Source organism: Lutra lutra, chromosome 1 (assembly GCF_902655055.1).
Source record: "Lutra lutra chromosome 1, mLutLut1.2, whole genome shotgun sequence".
Taxonomy (NCBI): domain Eukaryota; kingdom Metazoa; phylum Chordata; class Mammalia; order Carnivora; family Mustelidae; genus Lutra; species Lutra lutra.
In genome coordinates, this window is record NC_062278.1 from 93,724,349 (window position 1) to 93,741,245 (window position 16,897).

Consider the following 16,897-nt stretch of genomic DNA (forward strand, 5'->3'; position numbering starts at 1 on the left):
GTGAGGGGAGCAGCAAGTGGAGGGAGAAGAAGGCTCCCAGCCGAGCAAAGAGTCCGATATGGGACTCGATCCCAAGTCCCTGGGATCGTGACCACTGAGCTGAAGGAAATGTTTACCAAGCATGGTGCCACCCAGGCATCCCTGTCTCCTTGTTTTTAAAATTTATTCTGATAATTCTTTTTCCTGGGCCTGAATTTTTTTTATATTGACTTTATTTTTCTTTCTTACTTGATGTATTTATGTCAGTCACCACCAGCTTTTGTGGAAAATGGAGGAATAAATGATTCATGTGTAATACACAGAGAAACAATCTACTTTTATCACATTACTACTCTTTTTTCCCCCCAAGGCCAAATGTTTGTGAAGAACAGCGGTGGAATGTGGTGGAACTCCCACACCTGTATGCGCAGGTGTTCACTCACGTTGTCGGATCTGGAGGCAGGGCTCTGCTGGCCTCACAAGATATGTGTTTATGAAAGAAGGTAAGGGTGCTTCCACTATTTCCTTTTGATTACTAAAAGTCAAAATTCTAAGGCTCAACTGCATCTAAAGTTTTCATCCAGTAAGTTTTAGAAAATAATTATATAATGAAGTAAAGGAGTATGAGATATACCCACCAGGAACTTTCAGAGTTATTACATACTTTCTTTCAGAGACAAGATATATCGTTATTTCACTTTAAGCCTCATTTATGTGTGAGTTATTTTGGGTTAGATGCCACTAATTTTACCTCATGGCATGAGAGACTGTTGAAAGCTGAAGATCAGAAGACTGAGAAACAAGGAATATTGTGTTGGTTTGCTAAATTTAGCACAACTTGGATCCAGGGCATCTCAGGTTGTGAACCACTTACTGACCTGCCCTTGGTTCTCCTGTAATTCTTTGAAACCTAGAGCTTCTTTAACTTTATTATGGCCTTTGAATTAGGATTAACTCAGCAGGCTGGAAGAAGAGAGAAAAAGCCAGTACAGTGCTTTCGGAGTCAAGCCTTCATATGGACTTTTTTTTTAATCAAAGTGTTATAATAGTTTTACAAAACATCTGAGTACCTCTTAATGCAAATAGTTGCTCATGGATTAATTTTTATGTAAATGAATCAACCGGGTCTGAATTCAATATATTTAAAGTTAAAAAAGATGGTTTAGGTTAATGAATTTATCACATCATTTCTATCACTATTATTATATCATCAAGGAAAGTTGGGAACATTTATAAATAACTGGATTTGTCATTGTATAGAAATAGCAGAACACTGGCAATACAGGACTAAATAAAATAAGACTATGTGAATATGGACATGTATATATTGTGTGTGTGTGTGTTTAAACTTCAGATAGATAGCCTTTTTTTTTTTTTTTTTTTTTTTTTGGTCTGCACTCAGGAAATTTAAATCAAGTTTAAATCAGAAAACTTCCCCTGGCTCTTACTAGCTGTTTGGCCCTAGGCAAATTTTTTACATTTCTTTTGGGCCTTAGTGTGTAAAATTAGAAAAATAATACCATGCATGGAACTGTGAGGATTAACTGAAAACATATTTAATATATGTGATACCATGCTTGGTACATAGTAGGTACTCAATATGTTTGTTCTTGGAGGACTTGTTTTTGAAAATGACATTTCACTTAGATTTTCTGTTCTCCCTCATGGGATTTAATCATTGTTGATATTAGATTGAACCAAAGAAAGTCTGCCACCACATAGACATTCAGACTTGGGAATACAAACACGAATAAGTAAAACATGTTTTATATTTTTATTCTCAAGAGCATAGTAGTTTCCTTTTTTGTTTTTGTTTTGTTTTTGTTTTTGTTTTTTAAGCAAATGCTTATGACACTGGGTCTGGAGGTGAGGCAGTGTTCAGAGAATTTTGGCATCTTTGCCAAACTAATATCCCTTTTGTTTGTATATATGTATACAAACCTGTACTTATATCCCTATTGCAGATACACACATATAAAAATGTGAGATTACACTTCAAGATGGTGAAAAGTTGTGTCATAAAAAATGATATATATAATAGGTTCCATTTTTGAGAGAGGAGAAAGACATTGTCATATTGGGGAAAGGAAGAGTGGAGGGAGTGGAACTTGGACTTGGCCTTGAATAATGATCCCTTGGGCTGGGATATGAGGAAAGGTATGTGAAGGGAAGAAAATTGGTTAATACTTTTGGGGATAGAGAATATATATGACATAGATCTGATGGGAAGAAAATTAGCCTGTTTAGAGATGTTTGGTTGGTTTATTGAGAGGTCATTATTGAAGAGTGTAATCTTTTCAACTTTGTGTTTATTATTGCCTCCTTAAGGAGCTTTTGTAAACTCTTTTATTTTATTTTATTTTTTTAATTTTAGAGATTGTCCCCTTCCCCTGTGAAGTTTTAATACCACAGATATACTTTTATCTGTTTGTATACTGTGCTCCTTTATAGGACCCGAAACCACTGCATTAGCTAAGATCTTTTTTCACCTCTCCCACCCAAGAACCAATTTTCATCCCCTTATGGGTGATGTCACCACTGCTAAGAAAGTGTGCTATACTGGGACCAATAGCTCAGGAGCCTTCCATGTTCAGTTGAAAAGCATGTACCTTATTATCCTTCAGGATTTCATTATTCTCTTCATAATTTTTGATTTCATTCTTTTTTTTTTTTAAGATTTTATTTATTTATTTGACAGAGAGAGATCACATTTAGACAGAGAGGCAGGCAGAGAGAGAGAGAGAGAGAGGGAAGCAGGCTCCCTGCTGAGCAGAGAGCCCGATGCGGGACTCGATCCCAGGACCCCGAGATCATGACCTGAGCCGAAGGCAGCGGCTTAACCCACTGAGCCACCCAGGCGCCCATTGGATTTCATTCTTGATAGCTTGAGTGACCCTTCGGATAGTTTATACCACAGGACATGGGGATCTTTCTTAATTTTCATTACCCTATACTGATTCTGAATCTTAGTTATATAATCTGGTTGGGTATGTAATGAGTGATGAGTGTGTCTGTGTACGTGTATAGTATAAACAAATAATATATTTGTGTGTGGGTATAAATGGTAGGATTTGGGTTGGAGGGAAAATGTTTTAATGGTCTCAAAATAACAGCTTTGCCTTAAGAGGAAGCATTATTGAGCTCGATTCTTGTATTTCACAGGATTGGGGACTATACCGTGTACAGACAAGCATACAGCACGCAGCCCATCTATAAGTGCTGCCCGGGTTGGAGCCGGTGGGACCATGAACCTGGCTGCCCACACTGTAAGTTCTCATTCTTCCAGTTCAACACTCCGTCATGAGAACTAATGGTTTCCCTGTTTTGGTCTCCAATCATACCATGCCTGTCAAGTTTTAGGCATCTTTAGAATCACCACAGATTCAGAACAACCCTTTGGACTGAAAATTCACATTTGACATGTGCCAAAAATGCACAAAAAGCTTTTCTGCTAAGCATTCCTAATGAGAGGTCAGAACTCAGAACCCAGAGAACTGTTGCTTTATATTCTGTCTCTTTATTTAAAAGACAGTTTATTTAAAGCCAGACAGGTTACACCTTGACTTTTATCTCCCTTTTCTGTTTGCCCCTTTCCATATCATCAAATTTGTAATCCACAGTTGATTCAAAAGTCTGGAGGGAAATCACTGTACTAAATCTAAATGGGATTTCTCAACCTGTGCTTGTCATGATTAATTGCAGAACTCTGGAGGCAGTTTACTTTTTAAGATGAGGTATGCAGTCATTTTGCAAACCTCTGGTGAGGGTATTCCAGAACCTTTGGAGTATGTTTGACAGCACTCAAACAGCTGCACTCATGGCATTATAGAGTTCATTCATGCCCGGAGAAATGGCTCTGTTTAGGTACTCCCTTCCCTATGTGTTTATGGTTATTGTGAAGTCACTTAAAATGCTTCAGTGTGTTGCAATCAATGCAGCACCACAGCACAACCATTCATCTCTCCTGCTACCCTGTACCCCAGGGAGTTTGTAGGCATCCTGCTTCCTTCCCCACCGTGCTTCCTGCTCTTGAAATATCTTAGTGAAGTTGCCGCAGGCTTCCCATGTTAAGTAGGCTTAGTGTTGAGTGGTGCACCAAGGGTCCGGTGTATTTGCATGCTGTGTGAGACCACTGCAGCTGGCTGGTTTAAGCTCAGTTGAAAACATTTGCCCACAATGTCATCTCGACAATGCTATAAACTCCTGGAAATTAATGACTGTGAGATGACTGCCTTATACTGTTGATGACACCTGTCATAGTCCTTTGCCTCTGGTAAGTATTAGTATTTCTCACTTGACTTTTAGATTGTTTTGGTCCCATGGTCATCTTCTCCAGGGTAATTCTTTATCCTAGTGCTACCCAAACTTGGAAATGGATACAGATCACCTAGTATCCAGTTAAAATGTGGATTCTGATTCAGTAGGTCTGGGTAGAGTCTGAGAATCTGCATTGGTACAAGCTTCTAGGGGATGTGGATGATACTACATACAGAGGCCCACATGGCTTTAAACAGTAAGGCCTTACCTTATCATGAAAACATTGTGTGATCTTGCCTGGAAATACAATTTCCATATTGTATTTACATTAGTGACATACTGATGAGGATTTTTTTTCTCCTTCAACTCCATTTGTTCTCTCACCCTCCTTGTCTACACTGGTTTTAGCTGTCTCTGCAGAGGGGACATGTTTCAGTGGAAAGAGGTGCTCAGATAGTGAGGTGCTCAGAAGGTTTTCAAGGCCCCCACCGTCAATATGGTGAGTCGCCAACAAGACTATTTGATTAAGATTTGGAGCTGTCTGCTTTGCTTTTAGGGGCCAGCCAATTTTGTCAATTCAGACTAATGGCAGAGTTATCCCTCAGAGACTGCTGAGCATTTAAAATGAGCCGCTAAGCAAAAACCTACAACCTACAGGGTACTCAGCCTCACAAAATATGCTTTGCAGTTTAGTTTTAATTATTCACTATAAGAGTTCAAAGGGTAGCAGTAAGTACAAAATAGTCTGTTTTGTAAAGGAAATGGCAGCTTAATAAGAAAACCTCATTCTGACCTCAGATGTTAAATCTTTAACAGTGCAATGGTTTGAAAGTGCTGGTACAGTATTTTTCTGTGAGGTATCTGTGGTTTGTGGATGAAGTGGGGATTAGCACAAATTCAATGTGGTGTGATATTTGCTATTTTTGTGCCCTTTATTGAAAACACAACAAAACAAAAAAACCCAACATTTGCTTGATTCTCAAAGTATCAAAACTTAGTAACCTAATTTTCAAGGCTGGAGCTCTATCAACTGTCAATTTTGAACACATGCATTTGAAATATTTCTTTATAGGAAATTTTCGAAACGGCCAATGATTTCTCTTTTACTGCATCTGCCATGAGATCGGGTGCTTTCAAAAGGATTTGTTTTGACTTGATCATCTGATTCTAATCTCCAGAGAATGTGACTGCATCTGCATTTATCTCTTCAGGGAAGAAAAAAAACCAAAATAAAACCTATCTTATAGAAGCTAAAGAAATAGGTGTAAAAAGCTAACAAAAATATTGTGCTCATTATCTTTTGCTGATTCTTTTGCTTTTTCTTATCTGTTATTTGGATCTTTGTGAATGAAATTGGAAGGTGGCTGAGAGCTCATCACTGGTGCGCATTTTTCTCCTCTGCTCTTGGCGTAAGGTTAAGGCTCGCGTTTTTCATGGGTCACCTGGAAGCTATTCTTACAAATTAATCTGATACTCTTTTCTGGGCTGTTTGCTTTTCTTTTTCTTTTTCTTTTCTTCTTCTTCTTTTTTTTTTTTTTTTTGACGAATTTGTGTATTGATGTGAAGCTGATTCTCAACCCCAATTTATTCTTTCACTATGGAATATTGATTCAGAAACAAGGGTTAGTGTATTCTTTGAGGTCTGGTGTATATCTTTAACTATTCTTATCATTTTTCAGAAGCTAACAAAAATTATACATTGATCCATGATAACAAGTTATTTTCCTTTAAAGAAATTGTTTCAATAACATCTGTAAAGCTGGTTTCCTCATCTTGATCAATAGCTGTGATGGGCTAATTACACATGTCATTGATTCATTAAGAATTTTAAAAATTAATTATTACTTTGTTAATTCATTTTGGTAGAACAAATCTTATAAAACATCAAATCCCCGAGGAGAAAGGTAATTAAAGAGACATATGGTAATGATAATGACTTAGAAATTACACCTGGGTTAATTTATTCTTTGTTTTCTACATCAGTACTTGATATTTTGATTATTTTAATCTCTTAACTTTTATATACCAAAGTAATGAAAATCCTTTCTGAAATTCAAGTTATATATATTTTTTTATTTTTCAATTTTAGGTTGATGAGAGTACTGGATTATCTTAAATGTAGGCAGAATCAGTGTATTTTTTTTCCACAGGTTTATTGATATACCAGAAAGTTCTGGAAGTCATGAGAGATCAACCATACAAAATACCTTTGCAAAGTCTGCATTTCATTTTTTGACATTATTGTCCAATTGTGTTTATCTTTAGATTTTGACACATTTCTTCTCTCGTGGCAGAACTGCTCTGTTGAATTTAAAAAGAGAAAGGATGAATTTTGAGAGATATACAACCTGAAGTAGGAGTTTAGACGTCTCCTACATGGTATCACATTTATCCAACAAATTGAGATATTACAAAATATGTAAATTTAAAAGGGTCTCAGAGGAATTTTAAAAGCTTCGTAGGAAATGAAATATTTGGATAAACAAATGGAGACCCCAATTAAGAAAGAATGACGTTAACTGAGTCTTGAAGTAGATTAAACATGAAAATCAGAAAAGAATGTTTTTTTGAAAGAATATAGTTGATAGGACATATACCCTACCAAACGGTTGAATGTAGTCTGGTGTTACTGCCTATAACTATCTCTTATTCAGCTGAATTTGCATTCTGTTGTTTGAGTACATAATCATTGGTCTGACTGACACTAAACTTTCTCTGTATAGTACATATCACAGTGAAAGTAATTTTAATGTTTCTAAATTATATAAATAATAATTCAAATGATAAATTAATTCAAATTTTTAGACATAGCAAGTTATAAAACATTACCATATATACAATAAAGTAAAAATGCAGCTCTGTTGCTTTCAGTTCATTCTTTTATGTTTATTAATATTCATACACATATATGCAATTTTACATAAAGGAGATTATATCCTATATACTGTTTGGCATGAATGCCCCGCTTTTTTTTTCTTTTTAAACCTACTCCTTTTTTTCTCCCTCTTTCCTTCCAGCTTCTCTCCTCCCCAGTAGCATCTTCTTTTATATCTTTGTCTATGCCCATGTACTCATATACAAACAACTGCGTAATATTTCATGGTATAGACGTGCCATACATTTTCAACCACCCGTTTATTGATGAGTATTCACTTTGTTTCCAAGTTTTTGGCACAATAATATGGCGCTTTCATTTCTGTGATACAGACTTCCAGAAGTAGGGTCGCTAGGGTCAAGAATATGTGTATTTTTAATTTTAATATATATAAGGATTAAAATATTCATTTAAATTATTTGTAAAATGTTTTGTGGGCCATGGCACTGACTTTATAAACTTATTTGGTTGGGATGCATTAAAATCTAAATAAATGCTAATTATTTACTTATTTTTTGACATATTAACAAATAAGGAATCACTTGTATCTTCATCCAAAACCAGAGATACGATAAAGTTTCTAGAATCAGGATTATAGTAAACATGGATTCGTCTTAGGATAGGGTAATGTTGACTTAATTAGAGATATATGGAAGGGAAAAAAGTCTAGAAAATGAACCAGATGGCTCAGATATTAAAAATGGAGAAAATAATCTAGTCTTGGAGAGAGAAGGGACATGCTAATAACTGAGAGAAGTGCTTGAAGTTAATAACGATTCTAGAATTACTGATCTACTTAACTCATTTGAAAAATCTGCCTCTAATAAGGAAAAATGAAGAAAATGAATTTGGACAATTAGGAAGTAATGAAGAGCTTTCTAAAATAGCTATTGATTAAAGGAATCAAAGGGAATACTTTGAAGATTTGAACACATGCAAATCAGGCTAGATAGACGGTGGCGGGATTTTCTTTCTTTTTTAATTCTCTGGATCCAGGAAGAACAACTTGGAGCTTCATTAACACATACAAAGTAATACCTTTTCTCCTCATCACTTACTTATTCCATCTTCCTGTCTCTGGTCAGAAGTCAAGTTGAATTATAATGTGCCTAATGGTTGGATGCTCGGACTCTGAGGTCTTCTTGTCTCTTTTTTCATATATTAATTAATGAATTAATTAATTCTTTCAGTTAATAAATATTCATGCTCTGTGCAAGATACTGTAGATACCAAAACAAATATGGTATCCTGAGTGTGGTGGGGAATGGAGCCCAGGAAATCAGGGATTGTAATGTAGCTCACAAGTGCTATGATGGAGTATGATTCTGTCCTAAAAGAAAAGAGGGGGAGGGTCCATCTATATCATGCTAGGCAGTGAGGGAAGTTTTCTCAGAAGAGGTGAAAATAAAAAATACAGCTCATTCTTAAAGATAAACAGAACAGTGATATGAAATTGGACATAAGATATAGAATATTTCCCAGAGACATGAAAACACAGCAAATTTAAGAAATAGTAATACTAATACAAGGAGTTCTCTTGACTGCAGTAAGTCATGTGTGTGGGATATGGCAAAAAATAGGCTTGATTTAGGTTCAGGGCAGCAGTTCCTTAGCTTTTCTTGCTCCAGCCAAACCAGCTATTTCAGAACTGTCCACGCAAGTGGCTATTTGATGGGGTTCTGCGGGGACTTTGCCTCCCCTAAATTTAGCATCTGAGCAGGCAGTCCAGCTGCTGGGATTTCTTCTCTTCTCTCTCATTCTCCTCTGTCTTTCTTTCTTTCATCCTTCCTTCCTTCCTTTCTTTTTTTATTTTATTTTATTTTATTTTTTTAAAGATTTTTATTTATTATTTATTTGACAGAGAGAGATCACAAGTAGACAGAGAGGCAGGCAGAGAGAGAGAGGGAAGCAGGCTCCCTGTCGAGCAGAGAGCCCGATGCGGGACTCGATCCCAGGACCCTGAGATCATGACCTGAGCTGAAGACAGCGGCTTAACCCACTGAGCCACCCAGGTGCCCCTTCCTTTCTTTTTTAAAGATTTATTTATTTGTTTTTGAGGGAGGGAGAGAGAGAGAGTGCACATGTGCACGTGAGTGGGGAGGGACAGAGGGAGAGAGAGAATCTCAAGTAGACTCCCTGCTGAGCACAGAGCCCAACATGGGGCTGGATCCTCAGGACCCCGAGATCATGACCTGAGCCAAAATCAAGAGTTGGATACTTAACCAACTGAGCCACCCAAGTGCCCTGGGCATTTGGGATTTCTTGAGCATATAACAGTGTTTGATGTTCTTCTACTCCTATGTCAGAGCCCCCAGTGTCTTCATTACTTCAGAGTGCGATGTTTATGCTCTTTAAGGATGAAGTGTTTTAGGAATGCTGTCTGGTGACAGGGAAGGCCGCAGAAGTTCTGAGGTTGAGGTTGGGTCTCATCACTGACTTCTCTTGAAGAAGTCATTTTGTATCCCTGATCCTCAATGTCATCATTTGTAAAATAGTAGCTCACATTTTCCTGAACACTTTTCATATACCAGATACCATTCTAAACAATTTATATGGATCAAATTCTTAATCCTTACAAGTTGATGAAGTGAAGATTCCTTTTGTACCTGACAGAGGTACGTGGTGAAACAATCAGGAAGCAAAGAGATATGGGACCCATATCCGTTTGTTCTGGCTTCAGAGCCCGTAAGCTTAACCTTCAAATTGAGGTTCCTTTATAGAAATACTTTATGTAGTTGCCTGTCTGCTAGGTCGTTATTTGTTAGAGTCCCATGGAATAATGCCTGTGATCGGTAATTTGGAAAATATGATCCAAGCATTACTTCCTTTGATTGACTGAAAATTCTCTGAGTTTTTGTTTTGTTTTGTTTTTTGAGAAGGAAGGGGAAGGAGCAGAGGGAGAGGAGGAGAGACAGTCTTAGCAGGCTCCATGCCCAGTGCAGAGCCTGATGCAGGGCTTGAGCTCACAACCCTGAGATCATGACCTGAGCTGAAATCGAGAGTCAGACATTTAACTGACTGAGCCACCCAGGTGCCCTAATTATCTGAGAATCTTAGAGGAAATGCACAAAGTGAAGAGGAAAAGGCTCCTGTTGTTGTTTTATTTCCCATCCTGTGGGAAATCTGAGCAAACCTTAGGTGTTGAGTCACAGGTATGATTTAGAGTGAACCAGTAGGTTTCTCAAGAAATCCAGTGAGCTCTCTGCATGATGTATCTGTTCTATGTGAATAGGAGGTTGGACCAAAGAATTTTCAAAATGACTTGTCTACAAGAGCGTTTTGGATCTGGGAAGTGGTATAGGTTGGTATACGTGCCCCCTGCCAATTCGTATGTTGCAATGCTAACCCCCAGTAGTTCAGAATGTGACTTTATTTGGAAGTAAGGTTGTTGTAGATATAATTAGTTAAGGTAAGAGTGTACTGGAATAGGGCAGTTCCCTAGTCCAGTGTGATTGGTGTCCTCATAAAAAGGGGAAATTTGTGCATAGAGGCACACACATAGGGAGAATGTCATGGGAAGATGATGAGGCTGATGCATCTACACGTGAAGGAAAGCCGAGAACTGCTAGTAAACTAGAAGCTACCAGAGGGACAGGAAGAGAGTTTTTCTCAACAGCCCTCAAACAGTGGCAACCCTGCCGACAACTCGATCTCAGACTTCGAGCTTCCCGAACTGTGAGACGATAAGAGCCAGGGCCAAAGCCTCTCAGTTTGTGGCACTTTGTTACAGCAGCCCTGGCAAAGTAATATAGGAAGTTTAGAAAACATTTTCCTTTTATCCACAGCTTCATTTCAGCAGTAAGCCTACTAAAACAATGACAATGGAGAAAAAATGGCAGAGGGTTTATAAAGAGCAAATCATTCTAAGAAATCTTGATGGCCTATTTTAATTGAATTATAAAATTAGTGTGGGAAGAAGATTTAATTTGGAAAAATGCAAAATCATTAATTGAACACACTTAATAATCTGCAGTCCTAAATGAGCATTGTAAGGCAATCGTATGAAATGGAGCAGGTTATATTATGGAGATAAATTGATATGGGTTCTTAGCATGAGCTGCCAATGTAAAATCCAGTGTCATTTTGTTTGCCACATAAAGATGCATTGCGTTAGAGCCTTAAGCCCTCAAAAAGGTTCTGGCAAGTTCGTATTAAGGTGACTGCATTCTGCTTTACATAACTTGGCAGAACATAGACAGTATTGACAGGAATTGGGACAAGTGCAGTGAAGGGAATTTATGAGAAGGCATTTATGAGAAAGAAGGCATTTATGAGAAAAATAAAGCAATAACTATCTGACATCTTCCTGTGAGCCTGCTAAAGGGGCATTCTACTCTTTGGAATCCACTTGGAAAATTTACTGCCCAGGCACTGATTTGAAAGCAGCAACTTTAAAAATGCTTTTACTAGTACACCCTCACAGGTATGCTTTTCATGGCCAGGGTGAGTAAACATAAGATGCAATTTTAAAAAGGCTGCATGAGAATTGCCTGATACTACAAATATGACAGCCTTAGAGGAGAATGACCCAGCACCACTGAGGCTTATATGATTCATGCCAAGTGTTGTCCTAAGTGCTTTAAGCGTATTGGCTCATTTAATACAACAGTCCTGTAAGATAAGTGTCACGAATAGTTATGTATTAGAGATGACACCCCTGTACATAAAGAGAGGTTAAGTCACTTAGCTGCGATCATACATGCAGTAAATGATGGGGCCTGAGTGTGGACTCAGGCAGGATAGCTCTCCAGTTTGTCCTTTCAACCACTGGGCAAAGCTGTTTCTTAAAGTATGTATACTTTCTTGTCTATGAAAAATGCAGTTGACGGCATATTTCTAAAAGGGATTTATACTTTTTAATGTTTAAACCTGGTCAGTATGCTGAGAAAGGAGTCTTCCAAAAAAAAAATGTGAGCTTAATGATTCTCTTCCTTTAAAGTTTTGCTCATTATACACATATGTATTGAGTGACTGTTTCTGACTTGTGTAGGAAATATGTAGCTTTGCTATCAAAAAGCTTATACTCCAGTTACAGAGATAGGAAGACCAATCATCATAATATGATGAACAGTGTTCTCAGAAACACATTAAAGGGGCACAGGAATGAGGTCATGTTGGGGAGTTGGACTTGGGAATTGTGGCAAATAAAAATGTAGATTAATGCCACACCACTCATTATTGCCAAGCTAAATAGTTTGGATTGCAACTCCTCAGATATGTAATGCCACTTGAGATTTTAAGAGGAGCATTTCATATATAAAGTGTTTTTTAAAGATACAGCTACATGAAGGTATCTCAATCCCAGATTTCGAGATTTACTACAGAGCTAAAGTAATAAAAAAAAAAAAACATAGTGGCTCAACAGTAGACACACAGATGAATGGAACAGCATAGAGAGCCCAGAGATAAACCCATACCCATATGGTCAGTTAATTTATGACAAAGGAGATAAGAATAGACAATGGAGAAAAGAGAGTCTCTTCAATATGGAGTGGGCAAACTGAACAGCTACATGGAGAAGAATGAAACTAGACCACTTTCTTATGCTACATATGAAAATAAATTTAAATGGTTTGAAGATCTAAATGTAAGACCTGAAACCTCTTCCCTAAAAGAGAACATAGGCAGTAATCTCTTTTACATTGCCATTAGCAATATATTTTTGGATATGTGTCTTGAAATAAGGGAGACAAAAACAAAAATAAACTATTGGGACTACATCAAAATAAAAGGCTTTTGCACAATGGAGGAAGCACTAAACAAAACTAAAAAGCATCCTATCTAATGGGAGAAGATATTAGCAAATCATTTATCCAATAAGTGGATAATATAAAAAATATATAAAGAACTTATACAACTCAATGCAAAAAAACAAGCAGTCTGATTAAAAATGGGCAGATGACCTGAATAGACACTTTTCCAAAAAAGACATATGGATGGCTAATAGACAAAAAATCACCCATCATCTGGGAAATGCAAATCAAAACCACAATAAAGTATCACCTTACACAAATCAGAATGACTAGTATAAAAATACAAGAAATAGTAGTGTTGACAAGGATGTGGAGAAAAGGAAACTTTTGTATATTGCTGATGGAAATGTAATCTGGTGCAGCCACTTTGGAAAACAGTGTGAAGCTTCCTTAAAAAATGAAAAATAGAGGAGGTGCCTGGCTGGCTCAGTGGGTTAAGCCTCTGCCTTTGACTCGGGTCATGATCTCAGGGTCCTGGGATTGAGTCCTGCATCGTGCTCTCTGCTCAGCGGGGAGCCTTCTCCCCCCCCCCCCTCTCTGCCTGACTCTCTGTGTACTTGTGGTCTCTGTCAAATAAATAAATAAAATCTTAAAAAAAAATGAAAAATAGAAATACCATATGATCCAGTAATCCCACTACTGGGTATTTAGTGAAAGAAAACAAAAACACTAATTCAAAATATGTATGCACCTGTATGTTTACTGCAATATTATTTCCAACAGCCAAGATATGGAAGCAACCCAAGTGTCCATTGATAGATGAATGGATAAAGAAGAGTGGTGTATGTATACAATGGAGTATTATTTAACCATAAAAAAATAAGACCTTGCCATTTGAGACAGCATGGATAGACCTAGAGGACAGTATGCTAAGTGAAATAAGTCAAACAGAGAAAGACAAATACCATAAGATTTAAGTTATATGTAGAATATAAAAAACAAAACAAACAAAAAACCAGACTCTTAAATACAGAGAACAATCTGGTGGTTGCCAGAAGGAAGGTAGGAGTGGGAATGAGTGAAATAGATGAAGGGATTAAAAGGTTCCAGCTTCCACTTATAAAATAAATAAATCATGGAGATGAAAAGTACAACATTGGAAATATAATCAATAATACTGTAATAATGTTTTATGGTGATAGATGGTGGCTATACTTATCATGGTGAGCATCAAGTAATGTATAGAATTGTTGAATCAATGTTGTACACCTGAAATTAATATAATATTATGTTTTTTTAATTTTTTATTTTCTTTATTTATTTATTTGACAGAGAGAGAGAGAGAGAGAGAGGTCACAAGTAGGCAGAGAGGCAGGCAGAGAGACGGGGGGGAAGCAGGCTCCCTGCTGAGCAGAGAGCCCGATGAGGGGCTCGATCCCAGGACCCTGGGATCATGACCTGAGCTGAAGGCAGAGGCTTTAACCCACTGAGCCACCCAGGCGCCCCTATAATATTATATGTTAATTACACTTAAAAAAGATAAAAATGTAAAGATATAACTATGTAACAATAGAAAGAGGCTGAAACCCAAAGAAAAGAAAATGTTATATCATTGAAATTATATAAAAGAAAATGTTATATCATTGATGAAATGTTATATCATCAAATCTTGCATGCACTCATTTCTTATTTTTCATTTCTTAGCCAGAAGTGGTTTGTTTGCTTTTTTTAATTAATTAATTTATTTTTTAAAATATCAGACTTCTCTTATTCTAGTAGGTACAAGGTAAGTTATAAAACTGCCTCTTTTTTTTTTTTTTTCACTATAAGTTCACATCTTATTTTCTCTTAAGGAACCTAATGAACATAGTTTGAAGAAAGAAATCCTGGATAAAAAAAAGTTAACATGCTCTACTGCAGAATACCGTTCATTTTTTTTTTTAAAGAATAGTGTAGATGAGTTTTTGCTTGTCATATGAACTTGAAATATAGTTGTGTGTGTGTGTGTGTGTGTGTGTGTTATGAGTTTTTACTCAGGCTTATTTATATTTAGGTATAGTGAACTAGAAATGCACTAACAACATCATTGTCAACAGAGACTTTGGGGATGTATCAGTTTGGTTTGGGTAGTGCAATTTCATTTTTTAGTTATTTTTGAAAACATTAAATTCTTTAATTGATAATAAAAGTCTTCTAGTAATAGATATCAATGGAATGGAGCATTCCACTCTCTTCTGCAAGAGTTTAGGCTGGCCAGTGTCAGAAACTACTAATATGGTAATCAGTTATTAAAATGCCCTTAATTGATTAGGTTGTTTTATGTTTTCTAAAGAAAAATGAAATTTCTCTTCAAGATTCTTGCTGTCAGGGCAGTTGGGTGAGCCTGCATTGGAAGGTGGGGATAGGAGACAGGAGGAAGCACCTGGAGGGCCTGCTACCTCAGTGGTGTTCTCCGGACAAGACAGTACTAGCACCCAGTGAAATGGTGACAGACTTTTTTGATGGTGATTTAAAGGTGCATTTCCTAAAAGAGACAAAATAGAAGAGCAGAGAAGATAATTCCAAACAAAAAATCAAATTCTAGATAAAACAAAGAGAGGAGAATAGTGATCATCAAGAGAATTGAGAGACTAGGTGATATTGAAGGTAGAGATTCAGCAGCACAAATCCCGACCTTGTTCTCAACAGAAGCATCTGCCCAGAGCACTCTCTTCCCTCCCAGTCAAGCATAGTAAAAAGCTGGATGTGCAGAACATGATGCTTTAAGAGTATATTTTTTTAAACATGAATAGTCTGCTTTACTGTATTTCTCAAAAAATTTTTTTTGAGATTTGCCATCTGATTTTATTTATTTGTAACTCTTAGAAAATCTCATTGTTGATTGGATTCAGACTTAGAGGTAGACGCTCTCTTAGAAGACAACCTCTGACTCTTGGCAATCTGTTGCTGGTGTGTTTCTTCAGCCTCCTTCATTCTCTTGGCTGAAAGTTTAGCATATTCTGCAGCATCTTCCTTATTTTCCTTAGTACACTGTTTCTTCAGAGCAATGTACCAACATTTGTGTTGGAGGGACATGTGGAGTAACAAGATGCGGCATCTTGGGCACTTTGCTTCTAGGTTTCTGACCTTTTTTTAAGGGCTTTCTCATGACATACTGGTGGACATCATCTTCTTTAGAAAGACTGAAAAGTTTGCAGATTCTGCAGGCTCTTTTGAGCCCCAGGAGACAAGGCACAGTAGTATCAGTGAGTTCAGGGATATCCTTCTGCCGTTATTTTAAAGTGACAAAGTTGGAAACAGTGTGATTGGTATCCACAATACGACCCCGAAGAGATTTGAGCTTTCTTTGTATAGTCCTCCTTGGTCTGTTGTTGGAGTACTCCTTACTCAGCAGCAGGTGGACACCCTGCTTCATTGGGAAGGGAAGCCTTGTTTGTCATTACCACCACTGACTTTGACCATGTGAACTTTCCATTCTTCACAGAGTATCAGCAACAACTTCTGTGATCATATGCTTTTCATAAAAGGTAAGAAGTTTATGTTCACCATCTACTTCAATGAGTTTCTGGCAGCCAGTAGCTGGGAGAGAGATGTTCAGTTTCATCTTAAAGCAGCCTGTTACCCCGAAGGTGCCACGTAAAAAAGCTCAAAATGTACTCTCTGGATCACTGTTTCCATTGGATTTTAAGAAATGTTAGAGGAAAGGAAGTTTCTTTGTTCCAAATGGTTTGGAAAATTCTATATAAAATAGCCTTATATTGGGTTCATTCTTACAGGACTCTCCAGAGCCTTCAATGTGCTATATTATGATTCTCTCAGAAGAATATCTAGATTCCTGTGTATTCCAGACCCAGGTGTCTATATAGCCCTTTTTCTGGGGCTGTCTTGTAATATTTTTTTAATAATATTCTTGAAATATTATTATTTTGTAGAAATCAGTTGTTTTGAGGGAATATATATATATATACATATATAATCTCAAAATTGGAAATAAAAAAGCTACAGTTATTTTTCCAATCTGCTCAACAAATAATAATGATAACATATTTATATAGTAGTTAAAAAAACCACATTTAACAAGGTGCTTTCCCAT

General features: G+C 37.0%; 1 long non-coding RNA gene and 1 pseudogene across 1 annotated transcript; one reads left to right on the forward strand and one right to left on the reverse strand.

Annotated features, from left to right (window-relative positions):
- The first annotated feature begins 368 nt into the window (after nucleotides 1-368).
- Nucleotides 369-4,698, forward strand: LOC125081040 (uncharacterized). The gene is made up of 4 exons (XR_007121575.1): nucleotides 369-482; nucleotides 2,021-2,136; nucleotides 3,142-3,245; nucleotides 4,645-4,698. It is a non-coding gene; the product is annotated as an uncharacterized LOC125081040 (long non-coding RNA).
- A 10,934-nt stretch (nucleotides 4,699-15,632) lies between these two features.
- LOC125081080 (40S ribosomal protein S6-like) lies at nucleotides 15,633-16,408 on the reverse strand (annotated as a pseudogene).
- Nucleotides 16,409-16,897: the final 489 nt, after the last annotated feature.